Genomic DNA, 19,753 nt, shown 5'->3' with positions numbered 1-19,753 from the left:
GCGTCATCGGGCCCCCCCCCGCTGCGGGGGTTCTAGTTGTAGTCGGGGGAGCAGGCGGCAGCCGGGAGGCTTGCCTGCCTTTCTGGGAGGTCGGGAGCGGCACCTGATATTCGGGAGGCTCCCGACCAAATCGGGAGGGTAAGCAAGCCTGTGTAAGTCAGGTTTATGACACGCCTCTCAGATGTAGCCGCACACGTCCACTTTACCGCCGCACTCATTGCTGTTGCTTTCACAATCTCCCTGAAAGCTTTTTCAAAAGTAGGCCAGCATGACTTGAACCCAACGCTCTCTTTTCTTTTGTATTGATAAGTGGGGGCCTCTCTGTTGTATAAGAAAGCAGATAGTGCCAGAGCAGGGCATAGAGCTGGGACCTGTGCTGTAAGTGCAGGCATAGCAGCAGTGTCGCCCATCCTGAGGACTATGGGCCCCATTTATCAACAAAAGTAAACACTGGCGGCATTTTTCGTTTAGTGTCACTGTGTCTCCAGAGAAGTCTTCCTCCTCTGCCGGGGCCGGGAGTCTTGTGTGATGCGCATGTGCTTGACCGGGCAGTGCCAAGAAGGCTTTCGCTGAAGCCAGAATGGCAGCACTACATGGGGATAACGATGCCAGGACAAGCAGTATGATTACTGCTGTTTGTTAATTTCAGAAAAGGTGACATAACCCCTTTAGCAGGCACTAGTACAGTGTAGGTCCCCTCATCCCATTGTGATGGTAGGTAAGTATGGACCATTGGTGGGTTAACCGCTGATTATGGGATCAGTAATTAACATCGGTGGATTAACCGTAGGTTTTGAGGTAGGTGGTTAACATCGATGGCATGGTACTATCGATGGTGTGTGTGTGTTTGTTACTGATGATTTGCATCCATCACTGCTGTGGGGAATGACAGACAGCTCAGTTGGCCAATCACTGAACTGGATGCTGGGGGTTAGTGGTGCTGGTCAATGCTGCAGCGTCTATAGCCGCACTGCCCGGGTATGGGGAGGTACAGCAGCTGCAGTTTCCCGCCCTAGGCCAGCGGCGGCCAGTCACTCAGCACCAGTCTATATGTACTGTATTGTGCAGGAGGACGTGGCTATATCCGGGCTCAGTAACCTATCTCCGGCAGCCACGACATGCATTATACTGGCAGTCACTAGAGTAAGATCAGTTGCTGATACTAGTGTCCTCAGTACAGACCCGCGGCGGCCATTTTCCTGTAGTCTCCAGAAGAGGTCTGTGGCGGCCTAGTAGAGTCCGGACCCAGAGAGAACTTTTGGCAGGTGATTGCTGTATATGTACGTGTATGTGTGCTGTGTTCTGTCATGGGTGAATATACAGGTTGTGCAGGTGATTGCTGTATGTGTGCTGACGTGGGTGACTATACAGGTTGTGCAGGTGAATGCTGTATATGTGCATGTATGTGTGCTGTCTTCTGTCATGGGTGACTATACAGGGTTTGCAGGTGATTGCTGTATGTGTGCTGTCTTCTGTCATGGGTGACTATACAGGGTGTGCAGGTGATTGCTGTATGTGTGCTGTCTTCTGTCATGGGTGACTATACAGGTTGTGCAGGTGATTGCTGTATATGTGCATGTATGTGTGCTGTGTTCTGTCATGGGTGACTATACAGGTTGTGTAGGTGATTGCTGTATATGTGCATGTATGTGTGCTGTGTTCTGTCATGGGTGACTATGCAGGTTGTGCAGGTGATTGCTGTATATGTACATGTATGTGTGCTGTGTTCTGTCATGGGTGACTATACAGGGTGTGTAGGTGATTGCTGTATATGTGCATGTATGTGTGCTGTGTTCTGTCATGGGTGACTATGCAGGTTGTGCAGGTGATTGCTGTATATGTACATGTATGTGTGCTGTGTTCTGTCATGGGTGACTATACAGGGTGTGCAGGTGATTGCTGTATATGTACATGTATGTGTGCTGTGTTCTGTCATGGGTGACTATACAGGTAGTGCAGGTGATTGCTGTATATGTGCATGTATGTGTGCTGTCCTCTGTCATGGGTGACTATACAGGGTGTGCAGGTGATTGCTGTATATGTGCATGTATGTGTGCTGTGTTCTGTCATGGGTGACTATACAGGTTGTGCAGGTGATTGCTGTATATGTATGTGTGCTGTGTTCTGTCATGGGTGAATATACAGGTTGTGCAGGTGATTGCTGTATGTGTGCTGACGTGGGTGACTATACAGGTTGTGCAGGTGATTGCTGTATATGTGCATGTATGTGTGCTGTGTTCTGTCATGGGTGACTATACAGGTTGTGCAGGTGATTGCTGTATATGTGCATGTATGTGTTCTGTCATGGGTGACTATACAGGTTGTGCAGGTGATTGCTGTATATGTGCATGTATGTGTGCTGTGTTCTGTCATGGATGACTATACAGGTTGTGCAGGTGATTGCTGTATATGTGCGTGTGAATATGCTGGGAGTGTGATGTAATTGCTCTACATGTCTGTCTGGTATAGCGATCACTTATGCCGGACATAAACGCTACAATTATTGGGGTGATCCATCCGATATCTGCGGATCGCCCTGATAATTGTAGCATGTGTGCAGGCGACTGAGGGTAAATATTGCTCGATCGGGCATGCTGCATTAGTCCAGCATGCCCGTCCAATGCGATATTTATGAGTTAAAATGTCGGCCGCATTGGGCAGTGTATGCCCAGCCGCTGCTGACAGACAGACATTTCCTGTGTTCCTTCCCATGGAAGGAACAGGGAAATGTCTCCTCCCTCGGGGGCGGAGCACATGCCGCAAATCGCAGTCTATTACGTGTGGTCCCAACACAGAGATCCATCCTGACAGTAGTTCCAATCAGTCGGCAGATTAATACCCTGAAAAGATTATGCATGTTATGTCATGTTCTTCGTGCTCTGTTATAACATTGGGCCTGATTCAGAGCTGAACGCTCGGACCAGAGCGCTCGCTCTGAATCAGGGCCCTCCTCCATGAAAATGGAGCGGCCTCCTGGCCGCTCGTATAGCTGTGGGTGACCACCCACTGCATATGCGAGTGGCCAAAAACATGGTGCGACCATCGGGCTTGCGACGGAGACCCTGCCATAGGGTCTCCCTGCCACAAGCCCTGGAGTGATTTTGGCTCTATCAGAGCCAAAAAAACTCCCACTGACATCACTAGTGATGTCAGTGGGGCCGGCTTCAGACGGTAGGCGTTACCATGGGAACGCCTCCGTCTGGCAGGCACGCCCACCAAAGGGGGCGTGCTGTCAATCAACATCGACAGCACGCCCCCTTTGGTGCGAGACCCGGAGCGATGGAAAGCCCGTCGCTCCCCGGGTCTCGCGCATGCGCAGTGGGGAACATTGACCCGCTTGCGAGCGTCCTGACGCTCACTAGCAGGTCTGAATGACCCCCATTGTTCTTTGACGAATAAATGAGTGATGGTATTGTCTGGCCATTATCAGTATATTATTGCTCTGTATCTCCAGGAGTGTGCTCTACCTTACTGCAAGATATCAATAAAGTGACACTTAATTTTTTAACTCCCATTAGCTGTGAGCATTATAATCAGTGTGGGGTACTGTGTTAACAAATTGCCACACTCCGGGAGATGACGGGGGCTTCTGCTGAGGAATGGGGTTACCCCTCTACAATAAATACGCCAGCTAGACTGAGCTGCCTTAGACTGACCTATTTATTCTATGCTAATATATATTTGGATATAATCAAGTTTTTAAATATAACAATGGGGCAAACACATAGTCACAATATCTGTGCTCCTTATTCTTTTGTTTTACTGTGTGGTTATTGTCATCTATTTGCAGAGGGATTAAGCTGTGAGAAGGGCACAAAGACAATAACCAGAAGACAGTCCTATAGAGATGCCATCATGGAAACATTAAGAATATACAAGGTCAGAGATTAAATGATGCTTGTTAAAATTAATTTTAGTGAGTATCCATCTAGTGAATAGAACGTTGAGAGAGTCTGGGAGTGTCACAGTGACATCACTATTATCTATATTACTATCACTGGGACCTGACTGGGGAGGTGAGGGAGTCTGGGAGTGTCACAGTGACATCACTATTATCTCTATTACTAACACAGGGACCTGACTGGGGAGGTGAGGGGGTCTGGGAGTGTCACAGTGACATCACTATTATCTCTATTACTAACACAGTGACCTGACTGGGGAGGTGAGGGAGTCTGGGAGTGTCACAGTGACATCACTATTATCTGTATTACTATCACTGGGACCTGACTGGGGAGGTGAGGGGGTCTGGGAGTGTCACAGTGACATCACTATTATGGACGATTCAGTGCCCAACCGCCCGTTATGACTGCCCTACCGTATCCCGCTGCATAGGGTCGTCAGCCGCATTGTCTGATTGGACTGCATGTACAAAAGATCAGACGATGCGACTGACGACTGCACGGGAGCTCATACTGCACTATATAGGGTTCTGAAGGAAATCCCCACATTTTTAGGCAAAAATAGAGATTTTTCATATTATTTTCACCTGATTTAAATGGTCAAAACTTTTCTCCTTTTTTATTTCCCCGTTTTTGCCAGTTATTTTGGCGTAAATCTGCCGATTTTGCCTCTAATTGAATTCGGCCCATATTCTTATATCTGTTCTAGTCTTACAACAGAGGTTTTCATAATGCTAAAATAGAACAGCCAAGTAAGAGGAAACCCTGATAGCCACGTCTGCACATCTATCTGCTCTACATATAAAATAAGAAGTTTGTTTCTTTGTTGTGGTTTATCTTCCACAGCTCTCAAGGGAAAGCTGACAAATCTTATATTTATTTAGTATTAAAGCATTAGACCATATAGTTTGTCTGTCCGGTTATGCATTCGGACACCCCTTCACTGATCTGGATGAAACCAACACGATGTGGTCCAGTTGGATCCTGGCCAGGTTTCATGCGGGGTTGGGGGGGGGAGGGGGGTGTAAGGGTCCTGGTTGGACCTCCCATTGGACCAGGGGAGCCTGTTCTGAGCCTTCCACTGAATGGATTTGGTTGAACACTTCACAGAGTAGTAACATTGGGTCCCAGATGACATACTAGGGCAGGTGTGAGGAAGCTTTTTTTTTTTCTGCCCAGGGCCATTTTGAGATATATATAACATTATTCAGGGGCCCGGTGCAGACCACGCCCCCTCTGTGTGACATCACATGGGGGAGGGGCCACAATCGCCGGTGATTACAGCAATGCCCAGAGCCTACTGAGGATGCTCCGGGGAGCTGTAAGGACAGCGGTGTGACCATCTGAAACATCCTAAGGACGCTGCAGGTGGCACTGCTGCATAGATTCTGGCTGCAGGCTGCCATTCTAGGCACCCTGCTAGCCAGATGAGGCTAGCAGAAAAAAGCTCCAAGGGCCAGACCAAATGATTCCGCAGGCCTTCTACAGCCCCCGGGCCTGAGGTTCCCCATCCCTGTACTAGGGGGTTGAGGTCTAGGTCGGACCTCACGTTGGTGTACACTGGGCAGATCTTTCACCGGGGAGCCTGTTCTGGGCCTTCCATACCTTGAAGATTTAAACCCAGGCAACGCTGGGTACTTCAGCTAGTTTTTTATAAAACATGTTAATAGCCACATATTCATATACCTTATACAATATACTGTTAGTATGTGTCACCCCACTTCTACACCCCATAAGTCCAGTCAGAAACATTTTAGGTCACATTCCTAAATTATTATGTTTTCCAGATTGTAGATGTAGTTGGTAATATTTATAGCGGTTTGCTAAAGAATCCTCTATAGAAGTAGTTATTACAGCCTATATATAATTAGGCTGATTCTGTGCTTCGTTTTACAGCAATTTTGGCTTCCAGATGTTACACAGGACTTATACATGGGGACACCTATAACCTTTTCACACTGACATTATAAAGGAAGATTACCTTGGTATGAGTTATATTTGTTTCCCCTGCTTCGTGGAGACTAGGTCAAATATTAATATTGCTGCCTCGGTGCGTGCGGTCAGATCCATATTGGTAATAGAGGATGACGAGCCAGCCCCTCAATCCGTACACCCTCAGTTTAAATGGGTAAAGGTGACTTCGGCAGTATTCCCTCTATCAGACCAGCTGGTAGAACACATGGCTGCTGCCTGGCAATCGCCTGGTAAGAGGTATCAGCCTCAAAAGCGTTTGGCCTCATGTTATCCATTTCCTGAGGCTCATTGTAAAAAATGGGAATCGCCCCCTGCGGTGGATTCTCATGTTATACGTTTAATGAAATGTGCTACACTACCTAGGCCAGGGGTCTTCAACCTTTTACACAGTGTGGGCCACATTAAAAAATTAAGTGAAGCCCGAGGGCCACTAAGCTATACGCTACACAATAGCACAATCTTGATTCAACCAATTCGCATTACACCACATAGTTGTGTCCCTTATTTCTGTATGACACACAGCAGTGCCCCTTTTACGCAATGCCCACATTTGTGCCCCTTATACACAATGCCCACAGTTGTAGTGCCCCTTATATAATGTCCACATCAGTAGTGCCCCTTAAACATAATGCCCACAGCAGTAGTGCCCCTAATGCAATGCCCACTGTAGTGGTGCCCCCAGTAGTGGTAGTACTTCTTATTCAGTGCCCACAGTAGTGCCCCTTATATAGAGCCCACAGTGGTAATGCCCCTTATGTAGAGCCCACAGTGGTAATGCCCCTTATGCAGTGTCACCAGTAGTGGTAGTGCCCCCTATGCAATGCCCCCATTAGTGGTGCCCAAGTAATAGTGCCCTGAGTAGTAGTGCCCATAATAGTAATGCCCCCTAGTAGTAGTGCCTCCAATAGTAATTCCCCTAATAGAAAAGCCCCCTAGTAGTAGTGCCCCTAATAGAAATGTCCCCTAGCAGTAGTGTCCCTAATAGAAATGCCCCCATAGTAGAAATGCCCCCTAGTAGTAGTGCTCCTAATAGAAAAGCCCCTTAGTAGTAGTGCTCCTAATAGAAATGCCCCCTAGTAGTAGTGCTCCTAATAGAAATGCCCCTAGTAGTAGTGCCCCTAATAGAAATGCCCCCTAGTAGTAGTGCCCCTAGTAGAAATGCCCCCTAGTAGTAGTGCCCCTAATAGAAATGCCCCCTAGTAGTAGTGCTCCTAATAGTAGTGCCCCTAGTAGAAATGCCCCCTAGTAGTAGTGCCCCTAGTAGAAATGCCCCCTAGTAGTAGTGCCCCTAGTAGAAATGCCCCCTAGTAGTAGTGCCCCTAGTAGAAATGCCCCCTAGTAGTAGTGCTCCTAATAGAAATGCCCCTAGTATTAGTGCGAATAAAATTTGCACTATTGTGAATTCTTTTATTCACATTTGTTTTAGTTGGTTGCAGTTTCCACTTTGTGTAGCTGCTCATTTGACAAGATAGCTTTCTAGCAGACTATTTTGCGCACATGCTTCTATTTTCTAGTAGTAGTGCCCCTAATAGTAATGCCCCCTAGTTGTACTGCACCCAGTAGTGAAGCCGCTTACAAAAAAAAAATACTACTACTTACCTTAAACCCCGCTCCCGTGTCTGCTGCCTCCAGTCCGCCCGGCTGCTCCTCTGTCTGAACTATGGGAAAGACGTCATGACGTCTCTCCCATAGTGCACTGCGGGAGACGGAAGATGGAGGCCAGGAGTGAGCTACAGCCTCCGGCTGGCGGTGTGGTACAGGTAGGGAGCCGGACGCCCACTGGTAAAATCTCAGCGGGCACCCGGCAAATGGAACCTGTTGGCTGGCCGCAGGCTACAGCTCACCCCCGGTCGGCGGGCCACCCAACAGAGCTCCTCGGGCCCTATGCCTCCAATTCTTCCTTTAAAGGATCCTACAGATAGTAAGGTGGAAACTTGCCTGAAATCGATATACTCTCTTTCAGGAGCTGTTGCAACAATCGGTGCCAATTAGAACTACTTGCCACAGAACTGAATTGCTTGCTGCTTTCAAAGAAAGGGGAATTACTCGGTCCCCATATATAAAAACTACAAAAGGAAAATAGAAAGCACTAACACACAGTTCTTTATATAGGAAAATATTAATTTATTAATTCCTTTCGTAGTAAAGAGAAATTACCAGCTTTTTAGCACACATTATTAGCCAATGTTTATAAACAATTATACATACAACAATAATTAAAACAATTAAGAAAATTAATAAAAGACGTTACTTGTTTTGTATTGTACCTTCATTTAAAAATACCCCTAAGCTCTCACGGCCACATATATCCCTATTCTGATGAAAAAAAAACACCCTTACTAGGCTATTTCTTATAGGTATTGGTCACAGCTGTGTTCAAAGATCAAACATAATACAGGTTGAGTCTCCCATATCCGAAATGCTCGGGACCAGGAGCATTTCGGATTTTGGATTATTACGGTTTTCGGAATACCTGAGGGGGAGTACAGCGGGAGGCCTGGTGTGTGCTGCGGGTGGGTCCGGAAGGTGTTGCGCGGGTGCTGTGGATGTTGCGGTGGTCCGGCGGGTGGAGCAGGTGTCGTGAGGGGTCCGGCGAGTGAGGCGGAAGGGTTCGGCGGGTAAGGTGAAAGGGTGCGGCGGGTGTCACGAGGGGACCGGCGGCTGCCACTGGGGGTCCGGCGGGGGGTGGCCTGGCATGGGGACCACGTCCACGCCGCTATTCATTGGCCACTATACTAGTGACGTCATGACGTCAGGTCACGTCGTGACGTCACAGATGCCCTGAAATATTCTGGTTTTTGGAATATTTCGGTTTTTGGATTTTCGGATATGGGAGACTCAACCTGTAATGTTGCTACACACTGCTTAAAGTCTGGCCGGGTATGGGAGACTACACTTGTGATGTATAAGGTTCATAATCGCCCCCTATTGACCTAATTAGGAATTACATTCTCTGCCTAATAACATCAATGTCATTCTGTATAGAATGGGTTAGGGAGCCATATTTAATGTGGGCAAATCGGCAATGACAGCCCTATTGTAAAAAATATAAATGAACAGTTAAAAATGTGTTTAAAAAATTATAAAAATATTGTGGAAATAAAATAAAAGAAGATGCAGGTCTTAATCAGATTTAAAATGGTCAAGCCAAAGTGTGATGAATAGTTTCATAAAAAGTTATAAAAACGATTTCAACTCAGAATCCTGATTAAAACCAGTAGGGCACAGAGTATTGAAAAATAAATTAATTTCATCTCAGTTCTGGCTAATAATTCCGGTATAACTTTTCCCCTATCTTGTTTCTTTATTGCACATATCCCGTAAAAATTAGTTATTTCTGAGTCCGAACTTGTATCGTTTTTTAAAAAAAATGCATAGATAAAGAATGAGTCTCAAGAGCTTTTCTGATGTTCCTGATATGTCCACCAATATGGATCTTTAACGGTCTCGATGTGTGCCCTATGTAAAATTTGCCACATGAACACTCAATGGCATAGACAATATTCTTTGAATTGCACGTAATGAAGTCTTTGATTACACAGGTTTTCCCGTTAATCTCAATTGTATAAAAAATTTTGTGTGGTAGTCTTTTTAACCTTTCTACATCCCACACCTGTAAAAACCCGTTGATTTGACTTAATCTTATTTAGGGCCAGAAAACTCCTCACTAGTCGATTACTAAGATTAGGAGCCCTTCTATATATACAGGGTGGATTTGGGGGTGTCTTTGGATCTATAACCGGATCTTTTTGTAAGATAGGCCAATGTTTCTTGAGAGATTTTTCCAAAACTTTGTGATGAGAGATAAAATCTGTTATAAAAGCCCAATCAAATTTTTCATTTCTAGCTGATAAGTGTGGGAATTCTTTTTCTATTAGAAGGCTCTTTCTCTCTATATTAGTTGCTTCAACCACTGCTTTTTCAACTATTTCATTCTTCTAGCCGCATGACAAAAATCTATCTTTTTCATTTCTTTTGCTTGTTCAGAGAACACATTAATATTTCTGCAATTCCTCGTGATTGAGTTTAGACAATTATGCTGACAACTAGTAGTGTTTATATATATATGTCCTCGAGTCGGTAGGTTTTACATAATTTTTCGTTTGTATCTGATTATTTTCTATATAGACTGTGATGCCTAGAAAGTCAATTTTGAGTCTTGCTAATTGCTAATTCCAGTCATTGTTATTAAGAAGTGTAAGGAAATTATCCAAGCTCTCTCGATTCCCTCTCCAGACAAATAAAATATTGTCTGTATACCTTTTCCAGCACACCAGGTTCGCCCCATACGGGTTGTTCCGCCATACCATATCCCGTTCCCACTGTCCCATGAATGTTGGCATAGCTAGGGACGAACCTGGTGCCCAAAGCTGAGCTGACTTTTTGAAGAAAAAAACTGTTCTTTGAACAAAAAATTATGTAAAATTAAGTCTCTGCCTTTGATTAAGAATTCTTGCAGATTTAAAGCAAGATCAGATTCCACCAAAGCTTGAGATACAGCATTGATGCCGCGCTCATGTTCTATTATCATGTATAGCGAGCTGACATCTGATGTGGTTAATAAAAAACCTTCCTCCCATTCTATGGTACTGAGGTAGTTCAAAATATCCTTTGTGTCTTTTAAATGGGATTCATTCTTACATACTAATGGGCTGTAGGTAAAAATCTATGAACTGTTAGTGGTTTGCTGTTGGGGAATCTATCCCGGAAACAATGGGTCTCCCGAGAGGATGAATTGGGTCCTTAAGAATTTTTGGAAGGACATATATAGTGGGCATAGGCAAACGCAGGGGGGATTTCCGTCTGCCTGGAAACCCCACTCCCCAGCACACACTATGACCACAATAGAAATAGTAATATAATAGAATGTTACTAGTGCTGCATGTACTTCTCAGTATCAAAAATGAAATGATTAGCACCACCTGTGGATCTTTTAAAATGTTTCAGCCAGTAATAAATATAACTGTGCACCAACTAGGAGATGTGGAAAATCTGCACTGTTAGGGGTGCACTACTATAGACCATCAATAGGGTTAATAATTAATACTGTATAATAATACACTATCCAGTTCATAAGGAGACCGATATGTACATAGATGTCCAGGGCACTTGTAAGTTCTTCTGCTGCTCCCTCAGACTCCCGGACTTGCTCCAATGCTCAAGAATGAAGCCCACATCTGAAAAAAAAAAACACTCAGACAGGATGGACCTACTGCTGCATGTAATGGCTTACTGTGATCGCTGGTCCTGTATATGCTGGAATTATGCAACACAATATACTTTGTATGTAACATATTAAAGCTGGATAAGTGCTAATTATGCACTCTTCATGGACCGGCCACACTCACTCTAAAATCAAGCATTTGGAAACCCCCCTCTAGAAATCCTGCGTTTGACACTGGTAGGGATTATTGGTTGTGTATTGACCAAATATTTAGATTCTTTATCACACAGGACTGATGGTAGCGCTCACCTTTCCTTCTCCGGACAAGCGTGTTTCCAGATGCCCCAAACTATCTGAAATGGAATTCATCAGAGAAAATAACTTTACCCCAGTCCTCAGCAGTCCAATCCCTGTACCTTTTGAAGAAAATCAGTCTGTCCCTGATGTTTTTTCTGGAGAGAAGTGGCTTCTTTGCTGCCCTTCTTGACACCAGGCCATCCTCCAAAAGTCTTTGTCCTGTGTCATGCCAACAGTAAAGCATCCTGAGACCATTCATGTGTGGGGTTGCTTCTCAGCCAAGGGAGTGGGTTCACTCACAATTTTGCCTAAGAACACAGCTATGAATAAGAAATGGTACCAAAACATCCTCCAACTTCTCCCAACCATCCTAGAACAGTTTGGTGACGTACAATGCCTTTTCCAGCATGTTGGAGCACCTTGCCATAAGGCAAAAGTGATAACTAAGTGGCTCGAGGAACAAAACATCAACATTTTGGGTCCATGGGCAGGAAACTCCCCAGACCTTAATCCCATTGAGAACTTGTGGTCAATCCTCAAGAGGCGGGTGGACAAACAAAAACCCACAAATTCTGACAAACTCCAAGCATTGATTAAGCAAGAATGGACGGCCATCAGTCAGTATGTGGCCCAGAAGTTGATTGACAGCATGCCAGGGCGAATTGCAGAGGTCTTGAAAAAGAAGGGTCAACACTGCAAATATTGACTCTTTGCATAAACTTAATGTAATTGTCAATAAAAGCCTTTAACACGTATAAAATGCTTGTAATATTACCTCAGTATACCATAGTAACATCTGACAAGAAGGTCTAATAACACTGAAGCAGCAGACTTTGTGATAACCAATACTCATGTAATTCTCAAAACTTTGGACCATGGCTGTATATACTGTATATTTAGATTTTCTGCAAAGCTAAGGGGTTGTCCGCACTGACCTACTTAATATTATGATGTCCTTCCCCTATATCATATTTATATGAGTACAGTTAATTATAGTATGAAGGGGGGTGCACCCAGGAACAAAAAGATACATACAATATAGACAAAGAAAAAGTGTTCCAATAGGGGCACTCACGGACTATCAGTTATAGAAACATATTGTTATGACTTCTCATAACTGGTGACCCAATGCAATGAACCTAAAAATTAACTTTTATTGAATTTATTAAAATTGTAGCGAAATATAAAGTGCCAAGTGTTAAAGTGCTTATAATGTGAAACAAACCTAACATATATATAAAAATAAAATGTCGTGTCCACTCTCAGTCTAATTAGTATTCCTAATGGATAGTTTAATAACTTCACAAATCAAGACTCCGTCACAATGTGAATGCTCAAACCCCAATGTGTAGTAAAATAATTGGGGTATTATAATTATCAGTAATGATCAATTATAGTGTAGATTATTGGTCTGAAGTATAGTCGTTTCTTCACTAAATGTGATTTATAAATCCTTCAATCACATTAGTATCAGATCACGTGACACATTATATTACGTGTCTCAATATATATCACTTCATGCCAGAATTATTCATACATGGATAATCACACAATTATCAAGTAGTGTGATAATATTCAAATATGCGGGCTTTATACTAAAGTGAATTGCGTATAAGTTCAGTCTCAGGTTAATATCATTATAGTTAATGGCAGCGATCCCCATTCGACCTAATTATGCCGACATGGATTAACATGTAATTCACCAAGATACCAACGAACTCTCTATTAGGACTTGTATACCACTATAATAGTGGCAATACTGTGCAATATAGAATAATTGCACCCACTGTTTAAAGTAGAACTATCTCTATACAGACAGTATCCATGTATCCAATAGTTTGATATTGCCACACCATTGTATCATTTGGTAAATATAATTGTTGTTACATACTGTGTGAGGGTATGATAATGATACAGGTTAATATATAACTCTGCCGCTGGCGAAATCCGCTATTGCTTAAAACTCCATATTGACGGCATCATAAATTTATAATTAACTGATAGCGCTACCCATCAGCAGTATACTGTCCACAGGAGGCACATGGATGGACTTATATTAACATGGATTTGTAAACGCGCTGTATGTGCGTTGCTCCTGACCAATATAGAGGCTTAATGGTCTTCACAGTCTGATCTAAGCCTAGCATTCACAACATCTTGTATCATTTTATTATTGGCAATGTTGCCCAACGGTGTAATGTATACGGAGGACATGAGGTGGGCAAACAACAATTAAAACCACCGGACACGCGGGTCCACGTGTGCGGCGCTCCTGACGTACGTTTCGCTAACGCTTCATCATAGGATCAACCCGACAAGTGGGTTGCACAGGGCTATATTCTGACTGATCACCAATCAGTATACATATTTAAGATTGACAGATCTCTCAGCCTATCAATCTTACCTGTCAGTTTTCCTTTGTTAAAGTAACTAAAATAGCCATTATAGTCACGGATTTCACCAAGTACTATACTTAATTATAATTAATAGATACATAGGTCTATCAATATGACTTATTAGCTAGTACCTAATTCAGATTATGATCCTCTTATCTTATTGCGGAGAGGCTACTGCAGTCCACTATGAGTAAAAGGATTTAACCCATTCACCGCCTGGAGTTTCAGCTTAGGAAATAAAATGAATATATACATACATCTCTCTCTTTTTAATGATGGAAAAATACAATTAATAATTAAATCTATAGAGAAATCTCACGAAACTAATTAAATTTAATAACATACCCAATCATATAATCACCAAATTTAATCAGCAAAATAATTTCCCAATATAATGCCAAAATTAAAAATTATTAAATTAAAACGAATAAATTACAATACCATATAAATAAATTGCAGTGTCATCTAATGTCATTATGATCTCATCTAACAATAATTCATACTGAAAATAGAAAAAGGTGATAAATCTAAAAAGAAAACCCAAAAAAACAGTGATTGATTCATCAAAATGCCATCCCAATAATAGTGTCATTAATGATACCATATAAAAATTAAATTAATTAAAAGTGATAAGTGTATTTATGAGTTTATAATTACCATAAGCAATATATAAACAAGTATACTAATAAGGGTCAGGTGGAAAATATCCTGCCTTGGCCAGTAGTGGGCCAAGGCGGGATTACATTAATTGTAAAACAGTGGGCGTAATATACTGTATCACATGCCCGTGCGGGATGAGATACATTGGCATGACAACAAGAGCCCTGAAACAACGCATTTTAGAGCATATTGGTTCAATCAGAAATTCCAGAACTGACAAAGAAAAATTCAAACCATTGACCTCCGTGGCAAAACACTTTAATGATTACTATGGAGGTAATCCTACTGGATTAACAGCGTTTGGTATTGAGAAAGTACATTTGGGTATAAGAGGGGGCAACCTCACCCAACAATTACTTAAGAGAGAAAGCCAGTGGACATTTCTAATGGGAGGTCTACAACCATCAGGGCTTAATGAATATATAAACTATGGGGTTTTTCTTCAATAAAATGATATATGAACATGGAACAGGGGATTACTCTGAATTTGTACGATTTCACTCACTATAGTTAATTTTACTAGATGAGAAGTTATCTCACTTAGTTCAGTAATTCACTTGAAATCATATTTACTATCCACATTATTAGGCACTACTGGCCAAGGCAGGATATTTTCCACCTGACCCTTATTAGTATACTTGTTTATATATTGCTTATGGTAATTATAAACTCATAAATACACTTATCACTTTTAATTAATTTAATTTTTGTATGGTATCATTAATGACACTATTATTGGGATGGCATTTTGATGAATCAATCACTGTTTTTTTGGGGTTTCTTTTTATATTTATCACCTTATTCTATTTTCAGTATGAATTATTGTTAGATGAGATCATAATGACATTAGATGACACTGCAATTTATTTATATGGTATTGTAATTTATCCATTTTAATTTAATAATTTTTAATTTTGGCATTATATTGGGAAATTATTTTGCTGATTAAATTTGGTGATTATATGATTGGGTATGTTATTAAATGTAATTAGTTTCGTGAGATTTCTCTATAGATTTTATTATTAATTGTATTTTTCCATCATTAAAAAGAGAGAGATGTATGTATATATTCATTTTATTTCCTAAGCTGAAACTCCAGGCGGTGAATGGGTTAAATCCTTTTACTCATAGTGGACTGCAGTAGCCTCTCCGCAATAAGATAAGAGGATCATAATCTGAATTAGGTACTAGCTAATAAGTCATATTGATAGACCTATGTATCTATTAATTATAATTAAGTATAGTACTTGGTGAAATCCGTGACTATAATGGCTATTTTAGTTACTTTAACAAAGGAAAACTGACAGGTAAGATTGATAGGCTGAGAGATCTGTCAATCTTAAATATGTATACTGATTGGTGATCAGTCAGAATATAGCCCTGTGCAACCCACTTGTCGGGTTGATCCTATGATGAAGCGTTAGCGAAACGTACGTCAGGAGCGCCGCACACGTGGACCCGCGTGTCCGGTGGTTTTAATTGTTGTTTGCCCACCTCATGTCCTCCGTATACATTACACCGTTGGGCAACATTGCCAATAATAAAATGATACAAGATGTTGTGAATGCTAGGCTTAGATCAGACTGTGAAGACCATTAAGCCTCTATATTGGTCAGGAGCAACGCACATACAGCGCGTTTACAAATCCATGTTAATATAAGTCCATCCATGTGCCTCCTGTGGACAGTATACTGCTGATGGGTAGCGCTATCAGTTAATTATAAATTTATGATGCCGTCAATATGGAGTTTTAAGCAATAGCGGATTTCGCCAGCGGCAGAGTTATATATTAACCTGTATCATTATCATACCCTCACACAGTATGTAACAACAATTATATTTACCAAATGATACAATGGTGTGGCAATATCAAACTATTGGATACATGGATACTGTCTGTATAGAGATAGTTCTACTTTAAACAGTGGGTGCAATTATTCTATATTGCACAGTATTGCCACTATTATAGTGGTATACAAGTCCTAATAGAGAGTTCGTTGGTATCTTGGTGAATTACATGTTAATCCATGTCGGCATAATTAGGTCGAATGGGGATCGTGGCCATTAACTATAATGATATTAACCTGAGACTGAACTTATACGCAATTCACTTTAGTATAAAGCCCGCATATTTGAATATTATTACACTACTTGATAATTGTGTGATTATCCATGTATGAATAATTCTGGCATGAAGTGATATATATTGAGACACGTAATATAATGTGTCACGTGATCTGATACTAATGTGATTGAAGGATTTATAAATCACATTTAGTGAAGAAACGACTATACTTCAGACCAATAATCTACACTATAATTGATCATTACTGATAATTATAATACCCCAATTATTTTACTACACATTGGGGTTTGAGCATTCACATTGTGACGGAGTCTTGATTTGTGAAGTTATTAAACTATCCATTAGGAATACTAATTAGACTGAGAGTGGACACGACATTTTATTTTTATATATATGTTAGGTTTGTTTCACATTATAAGCACTTTAACACTTGGCACTTTATATTTCGCTACAATTTTAATAAATTCAATAAAAGTTAATTTTTAGGTTCATTGCATTGGGTCACCAGTTATGAGAAGTCATAACAATATGTTTCTATAACTGATAGTCCGTGAGTGCCCCTATTGGAACACTTTTTCTTTGTCTATATTGTATTTAGATTTTCTATCTGATTTTGATCTATTTTTGATGTAATTGATAAGTTGTATTCATTCTGGCTTAGGTAAATCATAAATTCCTTAAGCAACTCTAAAAACCTACTCCACATGATTACTACATAATCGTAGCGTTTATATAGTACAATATTATCCTGTTTAAGCCTTCCATAAACAGAACATCAGGTGTGCTTCTCCAATGAGTAATCGATCCGAAACAGGTATTCTTAAGAATGAGTATATTTTATTAATTAATTAAGTAATCTTACTGAGAGCATAAGTGCATCTCTCAGGGTCAGTGCACAAGTAACCAAGATGGACACAAGTCCCAAATCTTTTATACACTTGTCTTTCATTAGCAGAATCATTGCACATTATCACGCCCCACTTACAACGTTCTTTCCTTCTAAGGCATACAAGCATTGGATGACTTTTGGCATAAATTGATAACACATTCATAAAAGATTGAGACAGTAGTTTATTCTTGCTCTAATTTAATGAAATACTCCCCATCCTTGAATTACAATAGCCATGGCCTACGTGCAATTTGCAACATCCTCGTCTGAGGGACGAACTTCTATATTTGGTAAATAAGTCAGACAGTGCGCAAAAGGAAGGTCTTAATGTGTTCCTTTTACTCCCTAACTTTGCAGAAAAACAAGTTAGGTAATGTCTTTCTTAAAGTAACCATGATATCCAAGTCGTGCTTCAGCATCATGGCTGACAAATGGTTCTAGCATTAAATGATATATATGTGAGTTCTTATATGAATATGATATAAGATTATATGAATATATGAGTATACGAACACATATGGCGTGTACATATAAGTCAATATAAGTAATAAACCAGTATATTTTGAATTATATGATCTTTTCCTGTACTAGATGTTGTCCTACTAAATTGTACTTCTACAATCCTTATACGGGTTGTCTCCATAAATGTATTTATGCTCCAAGCTTCCCATATGAAGATTGGCTAAGTTGGGAGCAAAGACTGTTCCACATGTTTGTAGGTAATATTTTTCAAAATTTTGAAAAATAATTATACTTTAAAATTAATTGCATTAATATACAAATCTTTGTGATCATTATTTAATATTAGGTCAATGGCTAAAAATTCCTACAGGATTGAAAAAAGCATAATAAAGATAATGTTAATATATATTTTTTGTTCCCGGATGTTTTACCTTGAGATAATCGGTATCCGCCAGGGCAGTGTTTTTTCAATTCAAGGCACACTACACAAAATTCTAAAATAGCCAAGTCACACCATCTATTTTTTTTAATCAAATATAATAACAAATATCAACATATGTAATATATGTTGATATTTGTTATTGCCATTAAACACACACAGAAAAAAACAAATATAACACTTTGCTCCCCACAGAAAAAAAAACATTGGCTGGCCCCCACAGAAAAAATAAAAACCACATTGCTCTCCACAAAAACAAACCACATTGGCTTCCACATAAAAGTTAAATTTACATTTTTTTTGCCCCTACCTGTCCCTCATCAGCTGGCGGTGCACACAGTGCAGAGCTGTGAGCAGTGTGTAGTTGGGCTGGCTGGCAGGCGCCTGGCTGGCAATGCGGCTTGTGTGACCTATGATGTCACGCTGCTAAGTCTGCATAGGTCACGGCCCAGGCGCACCTGAGCCTCCAAGAACAGCTCAGCGTTGCCCAGTCTGCAGTACAGTAAAGGCGGATCTGACCGTGCTGACCCTGTGGCACATTTGACAACCGTTCGTGGCACTCTAGTGTGCCTCGGCACATCGCTTAAAAGCCCTGCTCTAGGAAGAGACCTGCAGAAAAATCTCAACAAATACACAGAGATTGCAATAGCAGATAGGAGCATCAAGTAGATAGAAATTAGGGTTTCATTATATACCAAAGTGACTTTCACTGTATAAACGTAGACCAGCTGTGTGTGTCTAATACACTGATCTTCTGTTTATTCTGAGTTACTGATAATCCACATTATTATTGTGTTTTATTGTTTTGTGGGTTAATTAGGGTGAAGAACTGACTAATATAAAAGAAGAAAATGTAGAGGGAGAAGAGGAGACGTCTGTGATGTGTGATCAGCAGTGTAAGGAGGAGGAAATCCCTACAGCTATCAGCACAGGTGAGTAATAATCACTAAGTACAGAACAGTCACATATTCTCCTTGTTCTGTCACTACAGCCATCTCTTATCCTACACCCTCCTCTGTCACTACAGCAATCTCTTATCCTACACCTTCCTCTGTCACTACAGCAATCTCTTATCCTACACCCTCCTCTGTCACTACAGCAATCTCTTATCCTACACCTTCCTCTGTCACTACAGCCATCTCTTATCCTACACCCTCCTCTGTCACTACAGCCGTCTTTTATTCTACACCCTCCTCTGTCACTACAGCCGTCTCTTATCCTACACCCTCCTCTGTCACTACAGCCGTCTCTTATCCTACACCCTCCTCTGTCACTACAGCCGTCTCTTATCCTACACCCTCCTCTGTCACTACAGCCGTCTCTTATCCTACACCCTCCTCTGTCACTACAGCCGTCTCTTATCCTACACCTTCCTCTGTCACTACAGCCGTCTCTTATCCTACACCCTCCTCTGTCACTACAGCCGTCTCTTATCCTACATCCTCCTCTGTCACTACAGCCGTCTCTTATCCTACACCCTAATGTGT

The 19,753-nt window shown here is 41.4% G+C and overlaps 1 pseudogene across 1 annotated transcript in view; it reads left to right on the top strand.

Moving 5' to 3' along the window:
- Window positions 1-1,045: 1,045 nt before the first annotated feature.
- Window positions 1,046-19,753, top strand: part of LOC148507968 (uncharacterized) — an 85,332-nt pseudogene continuing 66,624 nt past the window's right edge. The window contains exons 1-3 of the transcript XR_015869621.1: window positions 1,046-1,265; window positions 3,791-3,879; window positions 19,087-19,198. The product of XR_015869621.1 is annotated as an uncharacterized LOC148507968 (transcript). The remainder of the gene's footprint in view (window positions 1,266-3,790; window positions 3,880-19,086; window positions 19,199-19,753) is intronic.

The sequence above is a fragment of the Taudactylus pleione genome, unplaced genomic scaffold (genome assembly GCF_031769625.1).
Source record: "Taudactylus pleione unplaced genomic scaffold, aTauple2 ptg000377l, whole genome shotgun sequence".
Classification (NCBI taxonomy): Eukaryota; Metazoa; Chordata; class Amphibia; order Anura; family Myobatrachidae; genus Taudactylus; species Taudactylus pleione.
Note: the sequence above shows the minus strand (reverse complement) of the source record. Positions and strands in the feature narration are given on the sequence as shown.